General features: G+C 40.7%; 1 protein-coding gene and 1 non-coding gene across 13 annotated transcripts in view; one reads left to right on the top strand and one right to left on the bottom strand.

Moving 5' to 3' along the window:
* The window catches only part of Tanc1 (tetratricopeptide repeat, ankyrin repeat and coiled-coil containing 1), a 250878-nt gene extending 227363 nt beyond the window's left edge, over nucleotides 1-23515 (bottom strand). For 5 of the 12 annotated variants that reach the window (XM_004835897.3, XM_021265939.2, XM_087199193.1 and 2 more), the window contains exon 1: nucleotides 23347-23515. The gene's annotated coding sequence lies outside the window, so the exon portion shown is untranslated. Of the gene's footprint in view, nucleotides 1-22401; nucleotides 22619-23346 lie in introns of those variants that run through there. The other 7 variants (XM_004835896.3, XM_021265973.2, XM_087199234.1 and 4 more) reach the window with 3 other exon arrangements.
* Nucleotides 2240-2346, top strand: LOC147829915 (U6 spliceosomal RNA). The gene has a single exon (XR_015447514.1). It is a non-coding gene; the product is annotated as a U6 spliceosomal RNA (small nuclear RNA).
* Nucleotides 23516-25999: the final 2484 nt, after the last annotated feature.

Genomic DNA, 25999 nt, shown 5'->3' with positions numbered 1-25999 from the left:
TTTTGGGGTTGGGGATTGGGGGTTTAGATTTTTTTGTTTGTTTTGAGTTTTTTTCCCCAGTGCTAAGGATCAAACCCACGGGCTCATGCATGCTAGGCAACCACTCTACCACTGAACTTGTAATTCTAGTAGTCTGGGAGGCTTACACTGTAAGATTGCAAGTTCAAGCTCAACTTGGACAACTTAAGAGACTTAGTAAGATCTTTCCGAAAATAAAACATTTTAAAGGGGTTTGCTCTGTACAAAAGCCCTAGGTTCAATCACCAGTACAATGAAAGGAAGGAAGGAAAAGAGAAGGGGCACTCTGTGTGGAGCCTAGCAGAGAGAGGAGGCTCAATAAGCTTCTGTTAAATGGTTGACCCAACAACTTCCTCCTGTCCTTTCCTCATCAGAAAGGGAACTAAGGAAAAGAAGCTGGGAGCTGAGAAGTCCTGTCTTTGAGATAGCTAATTACAAGAAAATGATCTAATAAACAGCTGATCAGGTTTAAAATTCAAGTTGGATGTTGTGACACATGCCTGTAGTACCAGAATTTCAAGTCCAAGGCCAGCATGGGCTACAAAGTGTGATCAAAGAATACAGTAAATGTTTAAATTTTAAGAATTTATTACAGTATAATACACATTGCCATTTAATCCCCCTTAAAATATCCCTCCTTGTTTCAAATACATCCCATTGTTCTTGCCACTTTCTGAAACAGTTCTGAAAGTCCTCCTTCATGTCTTTAGTTGAGCTGTTGTGGCTGCCTCGATGTCCTGACCTGATTCAAAATATTTACATTTCAAGTCATTTTGACTTTGGAGAAGAGCCGTAAGTCTCAAAGTGCCAGATCCAGTGAATAAGGTGGATGAGGGGAACACTGTAATATTTTTTTAAACTTGCCTTTTCCACTGGATGGCACGCAGCAAGATTCACCATCTATCTGATCACACCTCATAAGGACACTCACAAAAGAAGACTCCCAGAAATGCTTCAGAAAGTGACAAGAATAATGGAATAAGCGTATTTAAAATAAGAGGGATTATTTTGAGGGAATTAATTGCAATGTGTCTTTTACCATAATAAATTTTTTAACTTAGATATTCACTGTATATTTGGACCACACCACATACATAGTGAGTTCAAGATCACCCTGAGCTACCCAGCAAGATTCTGTCTAAAAAATTAAAAATAAAAATTAACGAAACACCTCAGACTTTAGAGTTGAATACTTTTTGGTAACTCTTTTGGGGTTGGGGGGGTGCTAGGGACTGAATCTACTAACTTGCTGGGGATTGAACCTAGGAGCTCACACAGGCTAGGCAAGCTCACCTACTGGGGCACATGCCCAACCTAGGCCATCCCTAGGCAAACCAAGAACCCCAGAATAACACCCCTTTTCCTCCACATCCCAGATATGAACTTCCAACTGCTTCTTCACAAACAAACAAAAAAAGGCAAGAGTCTAACTTCACTAAAAATTGCTTGCCAAAGGTTCACTTAAAAGACAAGAACAAACCCAATTTTGAGAGCTTGCTGTTTTTCAACATTAATTCATGTAACTAAAAAGCATCCTGAAAAGAATTCAATATAAATGCACACAAGTTCCTAAAAACCAGTAATTTTCCTTAGATGCTGTTTTTATCAAAAAACAACTTAGTATTGTTTAAGAAGCTATCGAAAGCTCCCCAAAAGAAGGGAAATGAAAAGACAGCCTACCCTTTCAGAACCAAACCTTCTCAACGTAGGATCCTGTTGCAATCTGTCTCACTCAACCCACCTTGCTTTAAATGTAAATTCTCAAACCCTACCCAAGACCTACCTGGCACCACCTTGGGCCATGGCCTGGAGATCTGCATTTCAGGTAAGATATTTCCTTTGTGATACATTCCCATGCCTGCCTACCAAAGTCCTAAATCAAAGCCTACACAGAGGTAAAGCCCCAGATAAGAGAAGTTTCTATAGGAAGGCTGGGGTTCCATTTTAAGAACCAAATTTCTAGCTCTGAGCGAGAGCAAGCTGAAGGCTAAGGACTTCAGCCCAGTGGAGCTGAGGCTGCCAACCCCGGGCACCACCCCACCTCCGAGCTATGAGCAGAGCTGGACAGGTGCCTGCAGAAACCTCACACACCCCAAAACCCTCACCCCCCACCCCTGCCTCCCCCCACCCAGCTGCACTGGTATCTCGTTTCATACTGCAGAGGCACAGAGGGTCATAAAGGCCAATGTCCTGAGCTCGAGAAGATAAAGAAGTGAACAACGTGCTCACTTCGGCAGCACATATACTAAAACTGGAACAATACAGAGAAGATTAGCATGGCCCCTGCGCAAGGATGATACGCAAATTCATGAAGCATTCCATATTTTTTGAAGGAAAAAAAAAAAAATGAAGTGCACACCAGGAAGAGGGCCCCTCTCAGGCTCCTTGATGAAAATTGAAGCCCACTGGAAAAGTGAAGAGAATCTCTGCAATAAAGGCACACCAGACCACCAAAGTTGGTAACTTGGAGGGATCATCACCGCCCATCAGAAACTGAACTATCTTAAGGGGAAGGGCAACTGGAATCTGCAGTAGAACCTTGCAGAGTTCAACCCTGCAGGAAGACAATGAGGTCAACTTGGGACTTGCAGCCAGAAATCACCTTGAATCTCACAAGTCTGCTACTGGCTTGCTGAGACTCATTGACTTATAGCTGCTCTCCACGTTGTCTATTGTGACAAAAGAGACTTAAACTGAAGGAGGCCCTTCATTTTTATTCTTTATTTGTTATTCTCAAAATTAGTATTTTCTCTTATCAGTTTTAATTTTTTTTTCCTTCTTTTTCTTTTTTTTTCTTTCTCTCTCTCGCTCACTCGCTCTCTCACATTGTTCTTCATCTCCCTTTTTGTTTCTATTCTGGCCCTAATACAGATTTCTTCTTTCTTTGTCTTCTGTTTCCTTCTCTCGATTACCATTAGTTTTAAAGGAAAGTAAATATAGTTTCTAGCCTCCCTACTGCTAAGTTGTTCTGTTCTTGTGTTCATTCTTTCATTGTCTTCTCCTCTTCTCTTCAACAGCTTCCTAGAGTTTCCCTCCCTCCCCAACTCCTTCTAAGTCCTCATCCCAAAGGGTAAAGTTCCTATATTGAAGAGTTTATTCACTACAGACATATTTTGGGCTGGTCCTCAATTTGGATTTAATTCACATGTTTAAAGGTGATAGATTAATAACTACCACAAATTGTCATTGTCTAAACTGTGCTTGATGCTATTCTTGTTGCCGATTGTATCACTTGGGCTAAGATATTGTGATTCATCTAATCAGTTGTCCTTCCTGGTATACTGAAAATGAGACTGCCTAAGAGACATTACAGACTCAAAACCTAAAGGCCAGATATATCTGGAAGACACTTCTGAGAAACAATTATTCCATAAAGGTTCTAAATACAAGCAACAAATATACTTACAATGAGCAATACTGAAGTCTCAACCTAGGAATTGAACCAAAAACAGTACCAACAACAAAAATAGAAATGAGAACACACCTAAGCAAGGCACAAAATCAGGCTACCAGCTCACCAAAGGCAAATTCTGAGGGAAACGAGGTAGAAAAGTCTAATGATCAATCACCTGGACACCCTGCACTGATGGCCCAGGAAGTGACAAAACAGATGAATGGGGCTCTAGAAAAATTCAACACAGAAATAATTTCCCAGATGACCACAGAGATGCTGAGCAGAATAAAAGACATGATTAGAGACTCTAGAATAGAAACAGATAAAAAAAAATAGATGAGCTCAGGACCATATGGAAACCATAAATGCCCAGAATAGGAAAGAAATGGAAACCATGAATGTCCAACATAGGAAAGTAATGGAATCCATGAAACAGATTCAAACAGATATCCAGGAGATTAAAAACTCTATCAAAAGCATTCATAACAGAATGAGTAAATGTGAAGATAGAATATCAGATATAGAAGACAGGATTGCAGTCAGTGACCATGAAAAGAGAGATCTCGTAAAAATAATAAGGGGTCATGAGAAATCGATCCAGCACCTCCTAGACAACGCAAAGAAGAATAGTACAAGACTGATAGGAATCCATGAAAAGTCAGGAGAAAGTACAAATGACATAAAAAAAAAAACTGTTCATAGAATTAATGAGAGAAAACTTCCCAAATAGAGCAAAAGAATTTGACATACAGATGAGTGAGGCATATAGGATGCCAACTAGCCATGTTCAAAAAAAAAACCTACACCTAGACATATGATAATCAAGATCCCTGAAACCCAACAGAAGAAGAAAATACTACATGCAGTTACAGAAAAGAAACAAATTACATACAAAGGGAAGCCAATCAGAACCACAGCAGACTTTTCAACACAAACCCTCAAGTCCAGGACAGCCTGGAGTTGAGGTATTTCAAGCCCCAAAAGAAAACAACCTCCAACCTAGACTGATGTATCCTGCACAACTATCTTTCAAAATTGATGGGGAAATAAGATACTTCCATGACAAAGAACACCTGAGAAATTTCATGGATACCAAACCATCACTCCAAACAATTCTACACAATATCCCAGATAAAGACAATGAAGGTCACGTTTCCATGAGCCCCAACAGAGCAAATTCATCAGGCGAGGCAAGAAATTAAAGACAGAGGGAGGAAAACAGAAAAGAACCAACAGGAAAATAACATAACAATGATAAGTCAATACATATCAGTTATAACCATCAATGTTAATGGCCTCAATTCACCAATCAAAAGAAATTGACTGGCAGAATGGATTAAGAAGCAAAATCCGACAATATGCTGTATACAAGAAACATACCTACTTCAAAAGGAAACTCAGAGACTGAAAGTAAAAGGATGGAAAAAGTTCTCCATGCAATAGGAGCCCAGAAAAAAGCAGGGGTAGCAATCTTATTTGCAGACAAAGTAGATTTCAAATCAAAACTAATTAAGAGAGACAAAGAAGATCACTACATCCTGCTAAAGGGAACAATCCAAGAGGAAGAGATGACAATCATAAATATATATGCACCAAATACTAATCCCCCCAACTATATAAAACAAGTTTTAGGGGACATGAAAAACCAAATAAGCACTAATACAATTGTAGTGGGGGACCTCAATACCCCACTGTCACAAACAGACAGATCATCTAGACATAAAATCAGCAATGAAATACTAGAACTGAACCAAGCTTTTCAATAAATGGACTTAATAGACGCATACAGAGTTTTTCCACCCCACAAAACCAGAATACACATTCTTGTCAGCTGCACATGGGTCCTTCTCCAAAATATACCACATACTAGCTCATAAAACATGTTTAACTACATCCAAAAGAACTGAAGTTTTCCTGTGTATATTATCAGACCATAGCGCAATTAAACTGCAGATCAATAGCATAAGAAACCACAAGAACTTCACAAGCACATGGAAATTGAGTAGCACCCTCCTGAACAACCAATGAGTCACAGAAGAATTTAAAGAAGAAAGTAGACAGTTTTTACAAATAAATGATAATACCAATACAACATACAGGAAGCTGTGGGACACAGTGAAAGCAGTTCTACCAGGGAAATTCATAGCAGTGAATGCCCACACTAGGAAAACGGAGCAAGCTCAAATAAACAACATAATGCTGAATCTTAAGCTCCAAGAAAAAGTAGAGCAAGACAAGCCCAAAGCTCGTACAAGGGAGGAAATTATAAAGATCAGAGCAGAAATCAATGCAATGGAGACTAAGAGAACGATACAAAAAAATCAATGAAGCCAAGAGTTGGTTTTTCAAAAGAATAAATAAAATCGATAAACCCTTAGCCAACCTTGTCAAAAAAAGGAAAGAAAAGGCTCAGGTATATGCAATTAGGAACGAAAAAGGTGAAGTCACAACAGATCCAGCAGAAATCCAGAGGATCATCAATACCTATTTCGAGAAACTGTACTCTAATAGAATGGAAAACACAGAAGAAATGGACAGATTTCTAGGTACATATCAATTACCATAGCAGAACAAAAAAGACATAAAAATTCTAAACACCCCAATTACAATCAGTGAAATTGAAAACGTAATTAAAAATCTACCAACAAAGAAAAGCCCAGGTCCTGATGGCTTCACTGCTGAATTCTACAAAACATTTAAAGAAGAACTATTGCCACTACTCTTTAAACTTTTCAATGAAATTGAAAGAGAAGCAATACTTCCAACTTCATTCCTGCAAGCAAGTATTGCTTTGATTCCAAAACCAGGGAAAGACCCAACCCAAAAAGAGAACTACAGGCCAATCTCCCTAATGAACAGATGCAAAAATCCTCAATAAGATACTGGCAAACAGAATACAGAGGGTCATCAAGAAGATCATACACCCTGACCAAGTCAGATTTATCCCAGGGATGCAGGATGGTTCAACATACATGAATCAATAACTGTAATATACTATATTAATAGTCAAGGACAAAAACCATATGATCATCTCAATAGATGCAGAAAAAGCATTCGAAAAAATTCAGCACCCATTCATGATAAAAACCCTGCAGAAAATTGGAATACATGGTCTTTATTTCAACTTGATAAAGGATATCTATGAAAAATCAACAGCCAAAGTCATTCTAGATGGTCAAAAACTGAAAACCTTCACGCTAAAATCAGGGACAAGGCTGTCCACTATCACCACTCCTGTTCAATATAGTCTTGGAAACATTAGCCACAGCAATTAGACAAGAGAATGAAATAAAAGGAATAAAAATAGGAAAGTTAGAAGTTAAACTGTCATTATTTGCTGGTAATATGATACTCTACATAGAAGACCCAAAAAAGCCTGCCAAAAGACTTCTAGACTTAACTGACAGATTCAGTAGAGTAGCTGGATACAAGGTCAACACTCAAAAATCAATAGCCTTCTTGTACACAAATAACAGACTCACTGAATGAAAAATTAGGGAAACAATCCCTTTCACAATAACATCCCAAAAAATGAAATATTTAGGAATCAATCTAATGAAGGAAGCAAAAGACCTCTACATTGAGAACTACAGCACTCTGAAAACAGAGATCGAAGAGGATATAAGAAAATGGAAAGACATCCCCTGTTCCTGGGTGGGAAGAACCAATACAGTGAAAATGGCCATACTTCCAAAACTGCTATACAGATTCAATGAAACCCAACTGAAATCCCAACAGCATATTTCACAGAACTAGAGAAAACAATCCAAAAGTTCATCTGGAACCAGAAGAGACCTAGAATAGCAAAAGCAATTCTAGGAAACAGAGTCATGGCAGGGGGTATCACAATTCCCAACTTGAAACTGTACTACAAAGCCACTGTGATAAAAACAGCATGGTACTGGCAAAGAAACAGACCCGAGTTCAATCCACATCACCAACATGAAACCCATACTGTTTACTGTATGATGTGACCTTTCAATAGATCAGAAGAGAAAGGATAGCCAAATTCCAAAACAGGCTGAGCATGGTGCTGCATGCTTATAATCCCAGCACTCAGGAGCCTAAGGCAGGATGATTGCCACAAGTTTGAGGCTAGCCTGGGATACATAAAGAGTTCAAGGCCAGCCTGGACTACATAGCAAGACCCTGTCTAAAAAAAAATATTCCAAAACAGGACAGTTTTCCAAAAAACAAGACTCACAGTAACCAATCAAAGGAGTCCAGTCAACCTGAGTGGGCATGGTAAGGACGTTCCCTCTACTTCAACACATACAAGGAAAGTAACCTGACATTAACCAGTTTGCCTTTTGTATTATGCTGTTTTCTTGTTCCTGTACAGGCTACCTTACAAAAGATGAGAGGCAGAGCTCTTCTCTTCCAGACTGGATGCTCCCCTGTTCATGAGTCTTTAATAAAAGTGAGTTACTAGACCTTGAAAACACAACTCATTTAAAATTTGTTCTTTGACACTGTTCTAAAAGTACAGTGGCACAGGGCAGTCATCTTGGGTTCAAATCCTATCTGAGCCAGTTTACTTTGAGCCCAAATGAGGGCTCAAATGTATGAAATGAGGACAACAATAGCATCCTCTGAAAGTTTTCTGTGAAGATCCCATGAGCTAATCCACCTTAAATGCATACTAAACGGTATTCAACTGGCATTAGTTCTCTGCCTTCCACTAACTCAGGCCTCAAACATCAATTCTCACCTGACCTACTTCAAAAGCCTCCTAAGAGAGCCCTGCAGCCCATCTGTCCCCACACCAGTCTTTCCTCCACATCACTGACAAAGCTCTGCTCCAACACATAGATCTGATTACATCACCTTCCAGCTGAAAAGCCTTTGACAGCTATCACTTGCTCACAGGATCAAGTCCATACTTCTCAGTTTGGCATGCAAGGCTTTCGCAATCTGGTTCACTTCTCGCCACCACTGTACCCAAATGCCAGGCATCGTCTGTTCTAGCAAAAAGCCACAAACACGAATTGTATTTTCATGCCTCCTCGCCTCTGCTCACTGTTCTCCCTCTTTCCCCTAAAAGACTCTGCCCCCTCTTTCCCTCCTGGACAACTCCTGCGCATCCTTTACCTCCTCCCTGCTCCCTGAAGCTTGCCCCATGCCACCAGCTTCTCGTTTTTCCTCTCTCTGCTGCACTCCTGTCTCCCTAACACCTTCCATCAGTACCATGAGTGTACTTGTCTCCTCAGACTGAGACACAGGACTGGGCCTCAAATTCCAAAGACCACAAAGATAGCCCTCAAGCAGTATTTTCCAGGAAAATTAATGGAAGGCCTCAACCACATTTTTGACAAATGTAGTTTCTAATTTGTCAAACAGTTAACACCTTCATGGTAACTTCTGACCTCTGAAAACCCAAAAGGATATTATATTCTTTGATGGCTAAGGCTGTTCTTAATAAAGAAAGCAAAAAAACCCTGTGAAGGTAATAACTTTATGAATTTCACTGGATTAGATCTCAATCATCATCTTCCAGAAATGACACCTTTCTTTCCATGATGGAGAGGGAAATCATGCTCTTTGATTCCCCTAACTTGACGTTTGGTATGTGAAGTTGGACAGCTGGAGAGATGCTTCTTGTTTAAAAGAATTCAGAAAGGAAGAGATCAACAAAACTATAATAATAAAGAAAAAGTATAAAAAGCTCAAGTGCTGCTGGACTGGAGAGTCCTGAGAGAATCAAGCTCATTCTCAGAGAACGGGTACTACATTGGCAGGAAGCAGTGTGACTGTACCTTACTGAGAAGTTCCCTTGTGCAAGCCAAATCCAAAGCTAAATGCCCTTAGACTTTCAGACAACTGAGAGAAGAGAATACTTCTTCACTTACCCACAAATGCTAAGAATTCAAAGCCCGTAAGTGTCCAAGCAGGCACCACATTGTTCCTTGAGATCTCCTGCTCAACACTTAGAACACTTACCCTTGTTATGGTTTAGATTTAGAATGTCCCCCCAGTGCTTCATGTGTGAGGAGTTGAGACTTGGTTGAAGGTGGGTCACTGGAGGCATGACCAAGAAGGGTATACCTTCTGTGGGCTTCTCCCTCTTTCTCTGCTTCTTGGCTACCATGAGGTGAGCCCCTTTCTTCTCCAATACCCTTCTCCATGCTGTTTTTGCCTTAAAGTCAACCAACCATGTGGTGAATCCTCTGAAAACTGTGAGCCAAAATAACCTCTCCTCCTTTAAACTGTGGGTACCACATATTGTGTCTCAGCAATAAGAAAACTAGTAATTTTGCCTTCATGTGGTACTTTTTTTTATTTTGGTGGGGGCAGTGGTAGGGTTTGAACCCAGAGCCTCATACATGCTAGGCAAGTGCTCTACCCCTGAGCTACATCGCCAGCCCTGCACGGGTTTTTAAAAAGGCACAATATCAGTGAGGATCCACCCCCTAATTCAGAACCTCTCTAGGGATGCCTACTTTCCTGGCTGGTGACAATAATGTTCATAAGTAAATATGCACATTTGCTCCATCTAAAACAAATAACAAATAACAGAGTTTATTATTCTAAAACAACACTCAAAAACAATAAAGTCTGAGGAACTTCTCATGTTCTCAAAGTCTCAGGAAGTAGATTTTTTTTAAGTACTATTTTCATAAAAACCATAGTTTGTTAGCAATATTCTTGTGCCAGTAATAAAATGCCCTTTTTATCCTCCACTTTCTTCTCTACTAAGTTATTATCTAAAACTGTCTTACCAGTTTGTCCAAAGCATTTTGTGTAGGCATCTCACTGGGTTTTTTTTGTACCGGGGATCGAACTCGGGACCTTGCGCTTGAGGCAGGAGCCTGAACCACTGAGCCAAATCCCCAGCCCATCTCACTGTTTTAATGTAAGCAACCAACTTACACAGATTACTTGAAACCAAGATTTTATTTGGACCTCGTAACAAGTACCTTAAAATTAACAGTTTTTTGTTTGTTTTTTTTTGGTACTGGGGATCAAACTCGGGACCTTGCACTTTTGAGGCAGGGCAGGGGAACCACTGAGCTAAATCCCCAGCCCAAAATTAACAATTCTTAAAACAACCAGAATAAATAAAAACTTCAGTTCAACAACTGATCCAGAAAGTTGGATTTTTTTTTTCTTTTCTGAGACAGGATCTCACTAAGTTGCTACGCTGTATTTAAAATACAGCAGGGGAAAGAGAATGGAGCAAAGGATCTGTCTTGGGCACCAATAAGCTAAACTTGGTGGTAAGAGGTTTACAAGGCCCTCACCTTTGTTCTTGGCTAAAAAGTCCAGGAAATAGGAATTATTGCTTTCATTTTACAGATACAGAAACAGGCCAAGTAAGCTGCCAGATCCAAACTAAAAACCAAGGCTCAGCTTCAAAGATCCGGCTCTTAAGGCTGGGGGTACAGCTTAATGGTAGAGGACTTGCCTAGCATATGCCAGGCCTGGGGCTCAATTCCCAGCACTGTTTAAAAAAAAAAGGCTCATGCTCATTTTTCCATACGTTACATATTTGTATTTTAAAAGAGGAGGAGAAACCAGGAGGTACACACTTGTAGCCTTATAGTCTCAGCACTTAGGATGCTTAAGCAGGAGGATCACTTATGCCCAGGAGTTCCAGGTCAGCCTGGACAACACAGTGAGGCCCAATCTCAAACAAGGAAAAGCAAGAGAAAAAAAAGTATATATGTGTGTATTTTTAGTGTACTACTATAGTTAAACAAAATACTGACTCTGTCCAAAGCACCTTATTATTCACAACAGGCAAATTTTAATGTATAAAATGGTGTTCCTGCCAGCTAAGGAATTAAATATAAGAATGTGCTGGGAATAGCTTATGATAGCTACCATTCATCATGTAAAGCTACTTAATATATAATAAGCTATTCTTCATTAATACACACAAAATTCCTTTAAGTTTAATTTTTCCCAGACATACAACAAGCACTTGGAAAGCTATCAAGGGAAAAAACTTACATAGCAAATTAAGTTAGCAAAGTCAGCAATGATAGGGGCCTTTATATAAATGTCTGAGTTTCCAAGACAATGTATATATAAAATTACTACCCTGAGGCTGTCCTAAAGTTTATGTGCTTAGATTAGCATATGCATTTATCAAAAAAGAATTTTGTTTAAAATTTATTGAGTAGAGGTAAAATTAATGCACATTCTTAAATTATTGTGCCTAAAAGAGTCTTTATAGAATAGTATTGTACCATTACAACTCAAATACCCTGTCATTCTGAATGAAATTCAACCACCAAATATGTTTAATACCCAAGCCACTTACCTCAAGAGACACATGGTTTATAGTCTTAAGATTCAATATACTGAAAACTTATATCCATTTAAATAGGCCAACTAAGCAGAATACTTTCTAACCACACCTGGAATAAATTCAACTTGCATTCCCTTGATGAACTAATAAAGCTAATTTCCAAAAAACTCTAAGCCCCTACTCACTTCTTTGAGGGGACGGGGGGTGCTACATCTTATGAATTGCTGAACCTACATGCCTATTCCCAAATCAGAGGTGAAAAAAGGATAGTCCTGGATCAATTTCTATCAAAAATATTTAACCTAAATCCAATCATGCCTTTAAGCCTGCTCTCTAGTTCCCAGGAAATACAAGGGACAGAGGGAAAGGGTAAACAACACTTCAAGGAACAAATTTCATAACATGGGACATCCTGCAAGTTCTTTTCCAAACGTGAGGAGGAGGAAGGGAGGTGGTAAAATAGTATTTCTGTACATATCTAAAAGGACAAGCAACAACAACCCACAGTGCAGCACGTGAACCTCGATTATCTTGGTACCAAAAAGCAGGAATGATAACAAATGACATTTAAGGGACTATCAGATAATATTAAATTATTGTAGCCAGACATGGTGGTACACACCTGTAATCCCAGCACTCTGGCAGGCTGAGGCAAGACAGCAAGCAAGTTCCAGCCCAGCCTGGGCAACTCAGAGACTTAGCAAGACTCAGTCTCAAAATAAAAAATGAAAATGGTCTGGGGATGTGGTTCATCACAAAGGCCCTGACTCCGGGGGGGAGGGCAATTTTATGTGATAAGGAGGTGATTTTTTTCTTTTTAGTCCTTGAAAATGTCAGGCTTGGGCTAGGGATTTAGCTCAGTGCGCCCGGCCTATCTTACAAGCGCAAGGTCTTCAGTTCAATCCCTGGTACCAAAAAAAAAAAGAACGAAATCTCAGGCTATAAAGTTTGTCAGGCAAAATTACATGATGTCTGGAATTTGCTTTAAAGTACTTCACTAATAAAACAATTTGACAACTGCTCTCTGACCAAAAGATACTTTGCAAAAAATAATCTCTGCAGTACCATGTGCTTGAGAAATACTGGCTATTCTATTTTCTTCATGGAGGTTCCAGAATGAACACTAGATCTCTGGGTGATCAAAAATCCTCCAGTTAAAGACAAAAATACCTCATTTACTTTTGCTAACCCAGAATTTTCCACTTATGGACTATAAGACCTTTATTCTCTTGTATGCATTAATTTTCGGAGAATCCTTTTCCCATGGAAACTACTTTGAGAATTGCTCCTTTACCTACATGAATCATCCTAAGATAAGGCTCTCTTAAGTCACATTCAAGATTCAAGAATCAGATATGAATTTCAAAACTGTGTCTATTTTCAATTTAGAAGCCATTCGCTGTTTCTGTGCTCGAGTCTATAAATAATTATGTTCACTCTTTAAGTTAATGTTTTAATTTCTGTTGGTCTTTTTTCATAATATGAAATCCCACTATAAACTTCCCCTCAACTGTGGTTAAATTTTTCTTATTCAAATCCATTTCTTCTAAATCTACAAAGGAATAGATTTCAAATTTATCCAAACTGTCAAATCATACCTACATTTCACTTTGAAAACTATGCTGAGATATTTCAAAGGCATTCTAATCCCAATCCCTCTCCAAAGACTCCTCAAAATAAGTTACTGTCTTGAGAGTGACAATAATAATTTTTAAAACTCCTGGCGGGTTGTGATGGTGCATGCCTGTATCCCAGCACTCAGAAGGCTGAGGCAGGAGGTTTGCCGTGAGTTTGAGGTCAGCCTGGGCTACATAGTGAGTTTAAGGCCAGCCTGAACTATATAGCAAGACCCTGCCTCAAAAAGAAAAAAAGAAAATGGAAAAAAAAAAAATCCTGAGATCAAAAATCTTTGGAAGTCTTTCAGGTAGTATTTATAAAGATTTTCTATAATTTATCTCAAAGCCTCCAGATTTCCATCTTCATGCACCAGAAGTGATCTTACTCTTAAAAATGGATCCCTGGGGGCTGATTAAGTGGATTACAGTACATTCACCCTATCACAAATTATATTTACTTCATGGATAACTTTTATAGCAGCTTTCAACTATTATCTGTAGTACACTTGAGAAAAAAATGTATTCTTCTATTTAAAAGCCCCAACACTATAAAAATCATTGGAAATGCACCCAAAAGAAAAAAATTACTGACAAAGAAATATAAACTAAAAGTCACCGCTGGAAGGAAATGCTCAAATTTGTTTTCTCCCTTGTCTGTAGGAGGCAATTTATAACATTCAGAACATTTCCACGCACATTCTTTCATTTGACACTCAAAACTCTATAAAGAGTGATAGCTGTTTTCCATGATGGCAGCACACAGTTTCTAACACAGTTCAACTTGAAACCCAAATGGCCCATGACCCTCAATTATCCTTTTCCTGGAAGAAAGACCAACAGAGATAACTCAGTTCACCTGAGCAGCATACAGACCATCATTCCCAACAGGGATTATCAAGCCAGTACCACAGGGAATATCCCCCTTGATTGAGCTTGGTGGTACTTGCAGACAGTTAACTATTCACGGGCATTTAGATCTTCATATATCTCACCCTCCAGTGCCTTCCTGTTACTCAGCAAGAGAAGAACCTACTTTCAACCCCTTGAATCCACCTAGGATGGTCCAATAATGTTTTCGCACCACCATGCCATGAGCTTCCCATTGTTACCCTTTGTCAGTGTTCCCAGAAGAAAGAAGTCCAATATGTAACTGTCAGTATGCGTCAGTATAGGCAAAACAGCTTTGGCAAATCACAACCACAATGCTATACCACCTCACACATGCTAGAATGCCTGTTATCAAAAAAATGAGAGATAACAAGTATTGGTCAGGGTATGGAGAAAGTGGAACCCTTGTACACTGCTGGTGGGAATATAAAATAATACAGCAGTTATCGAAAATAATATGGAATTTCCTCAAAAAATTAAAAGTAGAACTACCACATGATCCAGTAATTCTACTTCTAGATATATATCCAAAGGAAATAAAATCAGTATCTTGAAGAGTTATCCACACTCCCATGTTCATTGTAGCTCTATTTTCAATAGCCGAAATATGAAATCAACCTAAATGTCCATGGCCAGATAAATGAATTAAAAAATTGAACACATATATACAGTGGAATATGTAGCCATAAAAAGAAGGAAATCCTGTCATTTTTAACATCATGAATGAACCTAGATGCTACTGTGTTAAGTAAGTGAAATAAGCCAGACACAGAAAAACAATAACACCATGATCTCACTTGTATGTAAAGTCATTTTTTAAAAAATCAAACTCAAAGATGCAGAATGGAATGGTGGTTACCAGGGTATGGGGAACTGAAAAAGTTGGGAAATGTTGGTCCACAGATACATAATTTCTGTTATAACATGAACAAGTTCTGGGGGTCTAAGGTACAGCATGAGTAGTGATGAATATGTTAACTAATTTGATTGCTGGAACCTCATATAACGCATACACATATAAAATTATAGTATTATACACCCTAAATATATTCAACCTTTCTTTTTCAACTATTTTAAAAAATTTTAAAGATTACTTTGGAATAGCAATCCTTCAGGTGTGAATCCTGGATCTTCTTGCCATGGCCTCATAAGCTCCTTGGCCTTGTGAGTACCTTGACTTGGGTGGGATTCTTAACCTGTACACAGCGCTCTCTGCTTTCCTAAGGTTACCAAGGGCTGCAGGCTGGAGAACCATCACAGTAACTGGCAGGGAGTGGTTTAGCAAGTGTGGATTCTCTGCTGGTCTCTCTTTCTCCCAAAGGGAAAACAAGTGATAAAAACTTGCTTTACTGATAGGTTGTAAGCTTCTTGATGGTAAGGGCCCTGTCTCACTTTAATCATTATAAAATGCAAATAATAATAATAATAGGCAAAAACAGAACTGTGCATAGAGGTACACACCTGTAATTCTAGTATTCTGGGAGGCTGAGGTCAGAGGAACACAAATTCAAGCCTTGCCTGGGGAACTAGCAACTTAATGAAACTCTGTCTCCAAAAAAAGGGCCAGGGATGTCACTCAGTGAAAAGGCCTTGAGTTTGATCCACTGCGGGGCGGGGGGGGCATAATAAATATATAAGCAATGTGCTAAGAGGATTAAAAAGAAAGAACCACTGAAATGTGAAAGGGAAAAACCAGGATAATGTTCATGAGAAAGCAGTATTTATTAGAACTAGGACTTGAAGGATGATGAAAATTTCAAGGTGGGGGGTACATTAGAGACAAAACTGAAAGTCAGGTACCTTTGCCAGCTAAAGATAAATGGAGGTAGCCACTGCTCATATCTGTCCTTGTATCAGCTATGGTGCTTTCAGCTGCAAGTAAACAAGTCTGACTATAAGTGACTGAGATTCAAAACTTTTTTGATCATACAGCCCTATCAGTAAAATAAACATGTACTCCAAATATGCTGTAAAAGGAATATAATTTATGTACAATTAAAAGATCAGTTATAAATTGCATGTGTGTACATTATAAAACCTCCTTTAAACTTTTTAAAGGATGAGATTCAAACAGTACTTTTATTCTTTCTTTCTCTTTCTTTTTTCTCTTTCTTTCTTTCTTTTTTTCTCTTTAGTGGTGCTAGGGATTGAACCCAGGCCTTTACAGTAAGCTAAGTCTCCTACTCTTCTTTTTTAAATTTAATTATTTTGAGACAGGGTCTTATAGTAACTGACTTACACAGGCTGGGCTCAAACTTGCCATCCTCCTGCCTCAGTCTCCCAGAGTGCTGGGATTAGGCATACAACACCACACCTGGGCTAGTTTATTTTTATTTATAATACAAATCCATACATAATTTTTGTTTTTGGGGGGTTTTTTTTGTACTGGGGATCAAACTCAGGACCTTGTGCTTGCAAAGCAAGCAGCGGGACCACTGAGCCAAATCCCCAGACCTCCATATGTAATTTTTGTGCCAACTTCCTGTAAAATTTTATTTAAATCTCATTTTCTAATCTTATAACAAGATGTTTCCCTGCTCCTGTATACTCTTATCAGTATACATATGCCAGCAGCATGTTATCAACATTACTTTGCACTTTCTTTGCAAGAACCATTTTAAACCACTTGCCCATTTTGTGGGGATCAGTTTAATTAGAACTAGATAATGTAACCCATAAACCCTTTAAAATTGAACACATTTCACCCAAGGCAACAAAAAAAAAATGAGAGTAGCGCTACCAACTGGACCAGGTTATAAAATGGCCACTCTTCTCTCAAGTGACTTGACATAATCTAAGAGACAAGAGGCCATCAGATAACCAACTAGGATCAGCCTATACATATGAAATCTTTTTTCTGAACATAGTTCTAATATTTTCTTTCTTGTCATACTGGATGATTCAGTGTATAATGAAAACATTTTTTCACAGTGGTTCTAGGGCTGGACAATTTAGCTAAGAAAGTCATTATGATCTAGACAACTTCAGTCTTTGGACTTTGTTCTCTGTTCCCTTGTGCTGACTACCTTATGTTCCAAATATGGCAGGACTCAACAGTTGTTATATACTTATTCATTAACCAGTCATTAGCAAGAGCTATAGTATTACTAAAATTTCTTGGCTTAATCAAGGTTCGCTACTTGGATCTGGGGACACACCCCAGCTTACCTTAAGAACACAGGTAATGGAAAACTAATCAAAAGCAGAACTGTGGCAGCAAGTAATGTAAATTATTAAAGCAATGGCCCCCTAATGAATTATGTAACCACCAGAGCCAAGAGTGAGCCCAGACACAGGCAGAAGAACCAACTAGCTGAGACCAGATCCATTTTCTGAATCCCAAGGAAATAAGCAGTTGTTAGATAAAGCCACAAGAGACAAGGGAAGCCAGACACCGAATACTGTGGTCCACTCAAAATGGGCAACCAATCATCCATATGTAAATAGAACAGGGAAAGAGAAGACTGTACTGTTTCATTCCACAGATTTCTTTTTAAATTCACACATCTAGTTCCACGTTAGCACTCAATAAACATTAATAATTGATGTTACTAATCTCAAGTAATTTAGAGCAAATCATGGCAGTGAGGAGTATAATGGGCTACATGAGAATAATGACCAACTCTAAGTTTTTAGCAGTACTGTAATCCAATACCCCCTAACACAAGTGCCTACATACACAGCAACTACAGAATATGGACATTTCTACTACTTTTGAGACTATGGTGTATACATATATCACAAGAACATTTAATATGTTTATACCCCTTGGCATGTTGGGATGTTGTTATGACCAGCAACACCATTTTTGCAAATATATACTTTACTGACCAGTTCTTCTTTTTTTTTTGGTACCAGGGATTGAACTCGGGACCTTGTGCTTGTGAGGCAGGCGCTGACCAGTTCTCTTTGTTTACAGTTCCCTTGCCCCTGACCAGTTCTCTTTTTTTATCCACTTCCTCCTTCTTCCATCAACAATAATCTCCTTCTTTGTGGGCTACTTATTCACCCCACAGTTGCATCTTATGGGTCTAATGAGGACTGCCAACTGTAACTCTTTGGCTGGCACTAGACCAATAATGGGTTCTCTCCAGGGTTTGCCCAAATTGGAACTAAAAGCAAAGAGGCAGTTTTTTGATGATATATGGTTTTGGAGCTGCCAGAAACCAGGTACCCCTATGCGCTGAACACTGCTGGGCCATGATAATTTAATGATGAGCAAATCACATCTGAGCCAAAAGGATCTGAAGGTCTAAGAGAGATTTCTTTCCAAATATACCTAGAAGTCAAAATGGATTGTTAAATAAGTTATGGTCACACAGCAATCAATTTATTAAACAACTAATAAAACAGTGCCAAAGAAGAATATGCACCAGAAGCACATGTATGATGTGATGGAAGAAAAGCATATTAAGTACTGTATAAACTCTACAAGGCCCAAGTACATTCATTGTATGCACCCTCACATGTATACTATTTATCATAGTTCTTCAAATATGCATGTAGTAAGGGTCCCATTCACCTGAGTGTGACTTTTGCATGAAAAGGTCAAGCCAAGTATTTCTTAAGAGACCACCTCAGTCCCCATGCAAATAAGCCACTGTGTGTGGTAGATGTGTAACCCTAATTGTGCTGAGCAGAGCAGGAAGGGCTGACTCAATGACTGTAGCCTAGATGGCTGAACATGCTGGGTTCATATCTATCTACAACTGGTGGCTGCAAGATTTTTACTAATAAATTCCTCATGTTAGTGACAAAATCTGTGCTAAAATCCAGGGACTATATGATACCTCTCTAACACTTCTCTTATCCTGGATATTCCTGCCTATGGTATTCTTCTTTCCAGAACATTCTCCTTAATTACACCCAACAGCCCCTAAAGACAACACCTACTATAACATCAGCAACATGGCCATACCAAACCAGGAAAACCCCTTTTACTCTCCACAAGAGAACATCTCCTGAAAGTCTTCTTACCATTTAAAAATCCATTCCCTTGATAAAAATTCAATTCTTCCTCCTTGCTACTCTTATCCCCTTCTGATACACTGGTAATAGTCTCCCAACTTCACTAGCAAATACTGCCTCATGATGCTGTCTTCTGCTCCCACTTCCCAAGGAAATGGTAGCAATTTCAGATTAAAAATACATCCTTCACAGTCTGTCAATGGGTACTAATTGACACATCCTCTTTTTGAGGTTTAAACCCCATTGCTTTGAAAAGACATTCTTCAGAGAATCAATTTTAAAAGCCTGATAGACAAGTTGCTCAGATGTAAAAGATCCTCTAGCTTAGCACATCATTTCATTTTTGAAGCCATTAAAGAAAATCTAAAGGGCTGGGGAATGTAGCTCAATGGTAGAACACATGATTAACATGTGTGAGGCTCTGGGTTTGATCCTCCAGCTCAACCAAAAAGAAAGAGAGGAGGGGAGGAAAAAATTCAGACCAGCTTCCAGACCGAGTGCCTAAGCTACACTTCGTGAGTGCTCCCAAATAAGCAAGCAGGACAGAGCACAAACATTTAGAGACAATGAAAATGAAAGGATTTACTTAGCATGGAAAATGGTGTAAAATCCAATTTACCAGTCAACAGCAGAAGGAGCCCAAGAATGATAACACCAAAAAAGTGATATTGATCTAGGCTTTGTAATTAGACTGAAAGATACCAAGATGGTGATATGTTCATTTCTTATATTTGAAAAGATTTGAGAAGTGATTTCTTTAAGAATGCTGTCGGGGTTACACATCTGGATTATAAATCACATCAGTTGCCGAACCCTACTTAATAAAAAAGTTGAAAATAAATAAATGATTAGTTGGAGGTATGTGACTTTCTGAAACTCTCCTAGGGAGAAAGTTTTATTACCATTATTAGTGAGCTGTTTTTAATCCACAACATCAAAGCACAGGCATTAACCCTAGATGAAACCAAAATAACTCATAAATGAAATACTATGAGAAACTGCCACATATTAACATTAGTCTGTTTGTCAGGTTTTAGCCAATTCACAGGTGACTTCCATGAACAGAGATATGGGGAAGGAGCAGGCAGAGTCAGAAGACCCAAGAACAAGTTCAGATCCACTATTCATAGATGATACTGGGCAAACTGATCTAACTTCCCAGGCCCTGGTTTACTCAACTGAGGGTTCAAGGATAAAATATGTAACAAAGCCCTTTACAAACCCTACATTTCTCAAACTCTTGGAGTCATAGAACTTTAGGGTGGAAAGGTAATTCCATTTCAGGTATGACAAAGGAGAGAACGCCAAGGCCCAGAAAGGCTTAAGATCCCTATGCAGGGATCTTTTGCAAGCTGAGGATGCATGCAATGAAATATGCATTTAAAGACAGCTCAGAAAGACAAACATCACATGCTGTCCCTAATATGTGGACTATAAAAAGGATGAGATAAAAATAGTAGGGAGACTATTATTAGATAAAAGGAAGGGAATTAGGGAGAAAGGATTGTACTGAAAGGAAAGGTAATAGGGAAATTGAATATGATCAAAACATAGGCACTGAAACCCAGTATTTTGAAAAAATTAATGGTCACGAATAGGAAAAATTTTAAAAATAAGTTCAGAACAAAGCTATTCTACGCACTAACACAAATATATATGCAACAAATACATATAACAAATATATGTATACTCTAACACAAATATATTACCCTCTGCTTTATTTCCATTTTGTAAATTTAATTCCAGTAACTTACAAGTTAAACCAAACTTCCAAACGTTCCATCAGAAAAAATAAAAGCAGTCATTTAGCCATGAGTTTCTCAACCTTCCTTTCAATCTAACAGCAACAAAATCTTTACAATTGGGTTAGTAATGTTTGGTGGAAACATCAACATAAAATTAACCTCCAGCTATGCTGGCAGTACTCATTATAATATGGATTACAGCTCTACTAGCCCAGGGATACTGCTTTAAACGTTCCCTAGGAGATTAAGTATTAATCAGAAAAAAAAAAAAAAAATTAATCAGCAGCTCAGAAGAGAGGCTGCCTAAAAATGGACAATTTAATCAAGACAATTCCATTGTCTCTATAAATGTGCCCTCAATCGCCCAGTATCAAAAACTCACTAAATTGTGTGAGAAGAGACAAAATGTTCTTTTGGCTGTTATGGGAAGCAGAAAAGGCTGACTACAAATCAGTTATGTTTTAGCTCTACCATGAACATGAATTATGATAATTTAGACATTTTGGTGGTTAAACCAAGAAAGCAGGAAAACCAGTGCTTCCAAGTTCCAACAAAAGTTTGTGGCACAAGAACTGCAAGACAGGGTCATGAAAAGTGATCTCAAATTTATTTCTGGACAGTCCTGCTGCCATTAAAATCGATGACACTATTTCCCATGCCTTAGTGTCATAACAACAGTTCAAAAGCTGGGCTGTTCACTTGGCAGGTGACAAAAAACAACTTGAGATGCAGTCCTTAAGATATCCTACATCCTCCTTTATTCCTGCATACTTTTCGTCTTAAAACCACAAGGGCATACTTATGATGCTTTTCGATTGACACCCACCAAGCGTTCGGACTCACAGAAACTTTGGAGAATCTAGCATACTGGAGTGAAAATCCCCTGTGAGATCTTTAAGTAGCTTAGACGAGGAAAACATTCAAGTACCATAATGTATACCTCACAGCCGCTCATAAATTCCTTCATTCCCAGCAATCAAGAGGCAGCTGTTAAAATCCAGGAATCTTCCTAGCAGCAGATCTGAAATACCTCCAGATTGGCCACAGAAGCTTCCCAACTGCTTTCTTCTCCTTCCCCTCCCCCGACCCAGGCCTGCCAACCTGGCAGGAATAAAGATGACCCAGGAAGGAAAACGAAGAGAGTACTGGATCTGATGAAGCAGAGATGCAGACTTCGTTCACTTCAACTACAGAAACACCAAACCTCTGCGCCAACTAACCAGGTTTCTCCTTTCCTCTCCCACCCCACCCCCTCCAAACACATTTAACTTCTGCAGTCTGGTGCGTCTGGCATTTCCAGAGTTAGCGACCTCAGCAGTCCTGAGCCCTTTCCTCAAAAGCTCTTAACCAGGAGCTTCCTTCCTGCGCCAGTTTGAGTCTATGTCACGTTAAGATTCAGCTTCCTTTACCGCGGACGACGCTATTTCTGGGGCTGCGAGAGTGGGCCGAGGGGGCTGGGACCACAGGACGCTCGCCGGGCGGCGTCCTCCGCCCCTCGCCCCTGGCCCCGGCCTTTACCTGGTCACCGCAGCGTTTCCTCCTGGAGCCGTGCACAATAAGTCCAGTAAGCTTTAAGAATGTCAGACCAGAGACATTCCCATCTGCAAACACGCCTCACAGTGCCTCGGACTTCCTTCCCGGCCAGCCGTTCCGGAAAGTCACTGCGCCAAAGCGGGGAGTCCCTCACACCCTAGCGCTGCGCTCCGGACCCGAAGTCCTCCAGGAAGAAACAGGCGTCCTGAAGAGCCCCCACCCACCCCCGCCCCGTGACCACTCTGCATCTAAGAACAAGGAGACTCACCACATCTTCATCTTTCTCAGTTCTACCCATTTAAAACCCCTCCAAGTCTAATTCTAACCCACCCCCACCCCCATTACAGAAAAGAGCAGAGATAACGCGAATCGCAGGTCGTGAAGCAATAGACTTTCAGCCTGGAGAGGAGCAATCTGATCCCCCACCACCACCCCGGTTTAAGTTTGGTAACTTCGCGACGCGCGCACCCCACACTCAAGACCCCGCGGTGCCAGGCGCGCCGCGCCCCCTCCCCCGCCCAGGCACCAGGCGCAGCCCAGGCCCCTGCCAAGCCCGGGGCTCAAAGCCGGCGGGAAAGGGACGGGCAGGCGGGCCGCGGGGTGGTGGTCCCGAAACTCGCGCGCTTCCGCGTGTTCCCGGCTCCCCCTTTCCCAGCTCCGCCGTGGCCAGCGCGCAGGAAACGGCTCACAGAAGGCGCGGACTCCCCAGAGGCTTCGAGACTAAGGCCCGACATGTCTGTGCCTATCCCTGGAAAGCTCCCGGGTGTGCCCGGCGGAGGAGGGGGCGCTCCAGAAACTTTCCCACACTCCTTCCCACCGTCCGCATCGCCCTCTCCGTCCCGGGACCCTCTTCTCCACTCTGCACCAGGGCAGCCGGCCCTTCGCCGGACGCAGCGAGGTCCTCGGCGGCGCCCGGGCAGCGAGAATTACCTGCCGGGAAAGTTTCCAGCTCTCCGGGGCGGCTCCCCAACCCCAGGGCCGGGCCTCGGGGCGCGGCCGGCTCGGCGCAACGCGGCTGCTTCTCCTCCGGCTCCAAAGCTTGCCTCCCGCAGCTGCCACAGCACGGGCTGCGCTGCAGCCCGTCCCCCCCGCCTCGCTCGGCCCACACCCGGGCCTCATTGGCAGCGCGAATCCCCGCCCTTGCGCGTGTTCCCGAAGGCACCTTCCTCTCGCGCGCCCGCCGGGCCGCCTCCCGTGCCCCTCCCCGCCCCGAGCGGCTGCGGCCCGGGGACCCGCTGGGGCCAGCGCGCGAACTTTCCGAAGGCCTGGTCCGGACGGCGGCCCTGAGCTTCTCCTAAGGGGGCTGGTGCCCTGGGGCCACGTCTGACCCCTGTGGGACAGGACGAGCTGGGCGATAGTCTTTTTTTGCTGCCTCTTTAAACTCAGTACCTTGACCCATTGCTTTTTGAAATCGGCTGGGGACATGTGGGAGCAATTAGCCGAGCAGAAGTTGCTGTGGATGCTTTAAGGGTGGTTTGAGTGGCTTTCTTGGATTTTCCCTCCCTCACTTAACTATATACACACACAAACACAAACACACTTTCTGGGGCCAAAAATGAGCTAAGGGAGATGGAAAGTTTAAGAAGGAATCTCACTGGCTGTGCCTTTTTCTTTCCCAAAAGCGAGTTAGGAGGTTCGGGGACTCCTGATGGCACGGGCGTCCCCGGGCCCAGGGTCTGCAGCCTCCTGCGACCTCTCCGGCTTGGCCCGAGCTGTCTGGGCCACGTCCACGGAGGGCCGGTGTCGTGCTTCGGTCAGCGGGAGGAGGGCGACATGGAGGGGAAGAAGAGACAAAGATGCTATTATGACGTCGGTCAGTGGCAGTAAATTAAACTCCCGAGTTCCCAAAATGTTTTGTTATTCCACAGCAGAGCAATATCCAGAGTATGGCTTAAGGATTCGAGAGTCCTTGGTTCCCCAGATCCTTCCTGGAGTCAAGCAGCCAGTCCAGCCCGGGGGCTCAGCCCATTCCGTCCCCTAATTCTGTTGGAAAGGAGCAACTGGAACCGCTGCTGCCTTGTGTGGCCAGTGGTCGCCCCACCGGTGTGCCTGGAGCACAGAATACAGGAGTTTCTATAAATGGATTTATTGGCAACCCTTAACCTTGCTGTGGCAAACCTGCCTTTAAAGACAACTGTGTTTTAACCAGTTTCCCTATAAAAACTTCAACCTCATACAGAGCTTCCCAATATAAAGATACTGGCAAGCATGGTGTCCACATTGAAAGTTCTAGTGAAAAAGTCAGGAAACAAAATGCCACACAATCGCTCTACAATAAATAAAAGATTACTGAAATGTGTTGTATTTTTCACCCCGAGTTTCAAAGGCCTGCTTATTGCTATGTTGATATTTGAGCAGTAAACATATCAGCAGCCTTGAGGTCTTCCTGAAACAAAGCAGACTCTAAATATTTAAAATAAAATACAAACTCAGTAAGCCAAGAAAGCTATTGACTTCTTTCTGCACTCCCAAACGTCTCACTGCTGAAAAATATCATTGTTTGATTTAATTAACTTATCTTGAATTAAATATGTTAAAGTTACCAATCTTTCAACAAGAGATGACAAAGTCAGACAGCAACTATAATGATAAAAGAATGACCCAAACAAAAGACAAGAGCTTCAACATAGTCTGCTCTGAAATATTAAGATGTAAGAGAAGCAGTCTTAAAAAAATAAACTGGTACAGTTTCCTGCTTCAGACTTCTGTATAAAGGATGAAATATATGATTGATGAAATTTATAATTCACATCACATTCTTCTCTTTGGCTCTTCTCATCTATATTTTCAATTTTAGAAATTGCTTAGTTAAATTAGAACTTTTTCCCCTTTACCCTCAAAGCTCCCTAAGTATCAAATAGAAATTCACCTAAATATGTTAATTTCCATCATCATTTTTATTTTCATTTGAAAAAGTTTTGTCTTTATAGTTTCAGAAGTCACAGTCATTAAAGAAGTAACTTCATCACTGCCTGGTTAGCAGTGCTTAACATTCTAAACAGGCATACAGTTAGCAATCTGAAATTTGTACACAAAAGGACCCTGTCTCCCCTTCTTCCTGTAGGGTTTATATAATCCAGACTACATATGTTATTATGCACAATCTGATCTCCAGCTGTAAACAGCTACCATTACGTACAGTATGTTGTACAAAGAACATCAAAGCTGTCTTATGCTATGAGTGAAAGTGGTACATTTTAGAAAGTCAAGGCCAAAAACACAAAGTTAAAAAAAAAATTCATAGGTGAGACAAAAAAGAGAGGCCAGGGCTGGGGATTTAGCTCAGTGATGACGCCACCTGCCTTCCAAGCGCAAGGTCCCGAGTTCGATCCCCGGTACCAAAAAACAAAACAAAAAAGGGAGGCTTCCAGGAAGATCAGGTTTATAAAAAAAAAATGAACATTTTCTAAGTATCTCAATATGCAAAGTATTAGCTGAACACAAGCGCTAAAATAATGAATGTAGGGGGTTTTTTTGTTTTTTTTTTTCTGGTTTTTTTGAGACAGGGTCTCGATCTGTAGTCCAGGCTGGCCTTGAACTCACTATGTAGTCCAGGCTGGCCTCCAATTTGAGACTATTCTCC

This window comes from Heterocephalus glaber, unplaced genomic scaffold (assembly GCF_053883595.1).
Source record: "Heterocephalus glaber isolate CG9 unplaced genomic scaffold, H.glaber_assembly_v1.0 deba00000347, whole genome shotgun sequence".
NCBI lineage: Eukaryota > Metazoa > Chordata > Mammalia > Rodentia > Bathyergidae > Heterocephalus > Heterocephalus glaber.
The sequence above is the reverse complement of the archived record's forward strand: the minus strand, read 5'-3'. Positions and strand labels throughout refer to the sequence as shown.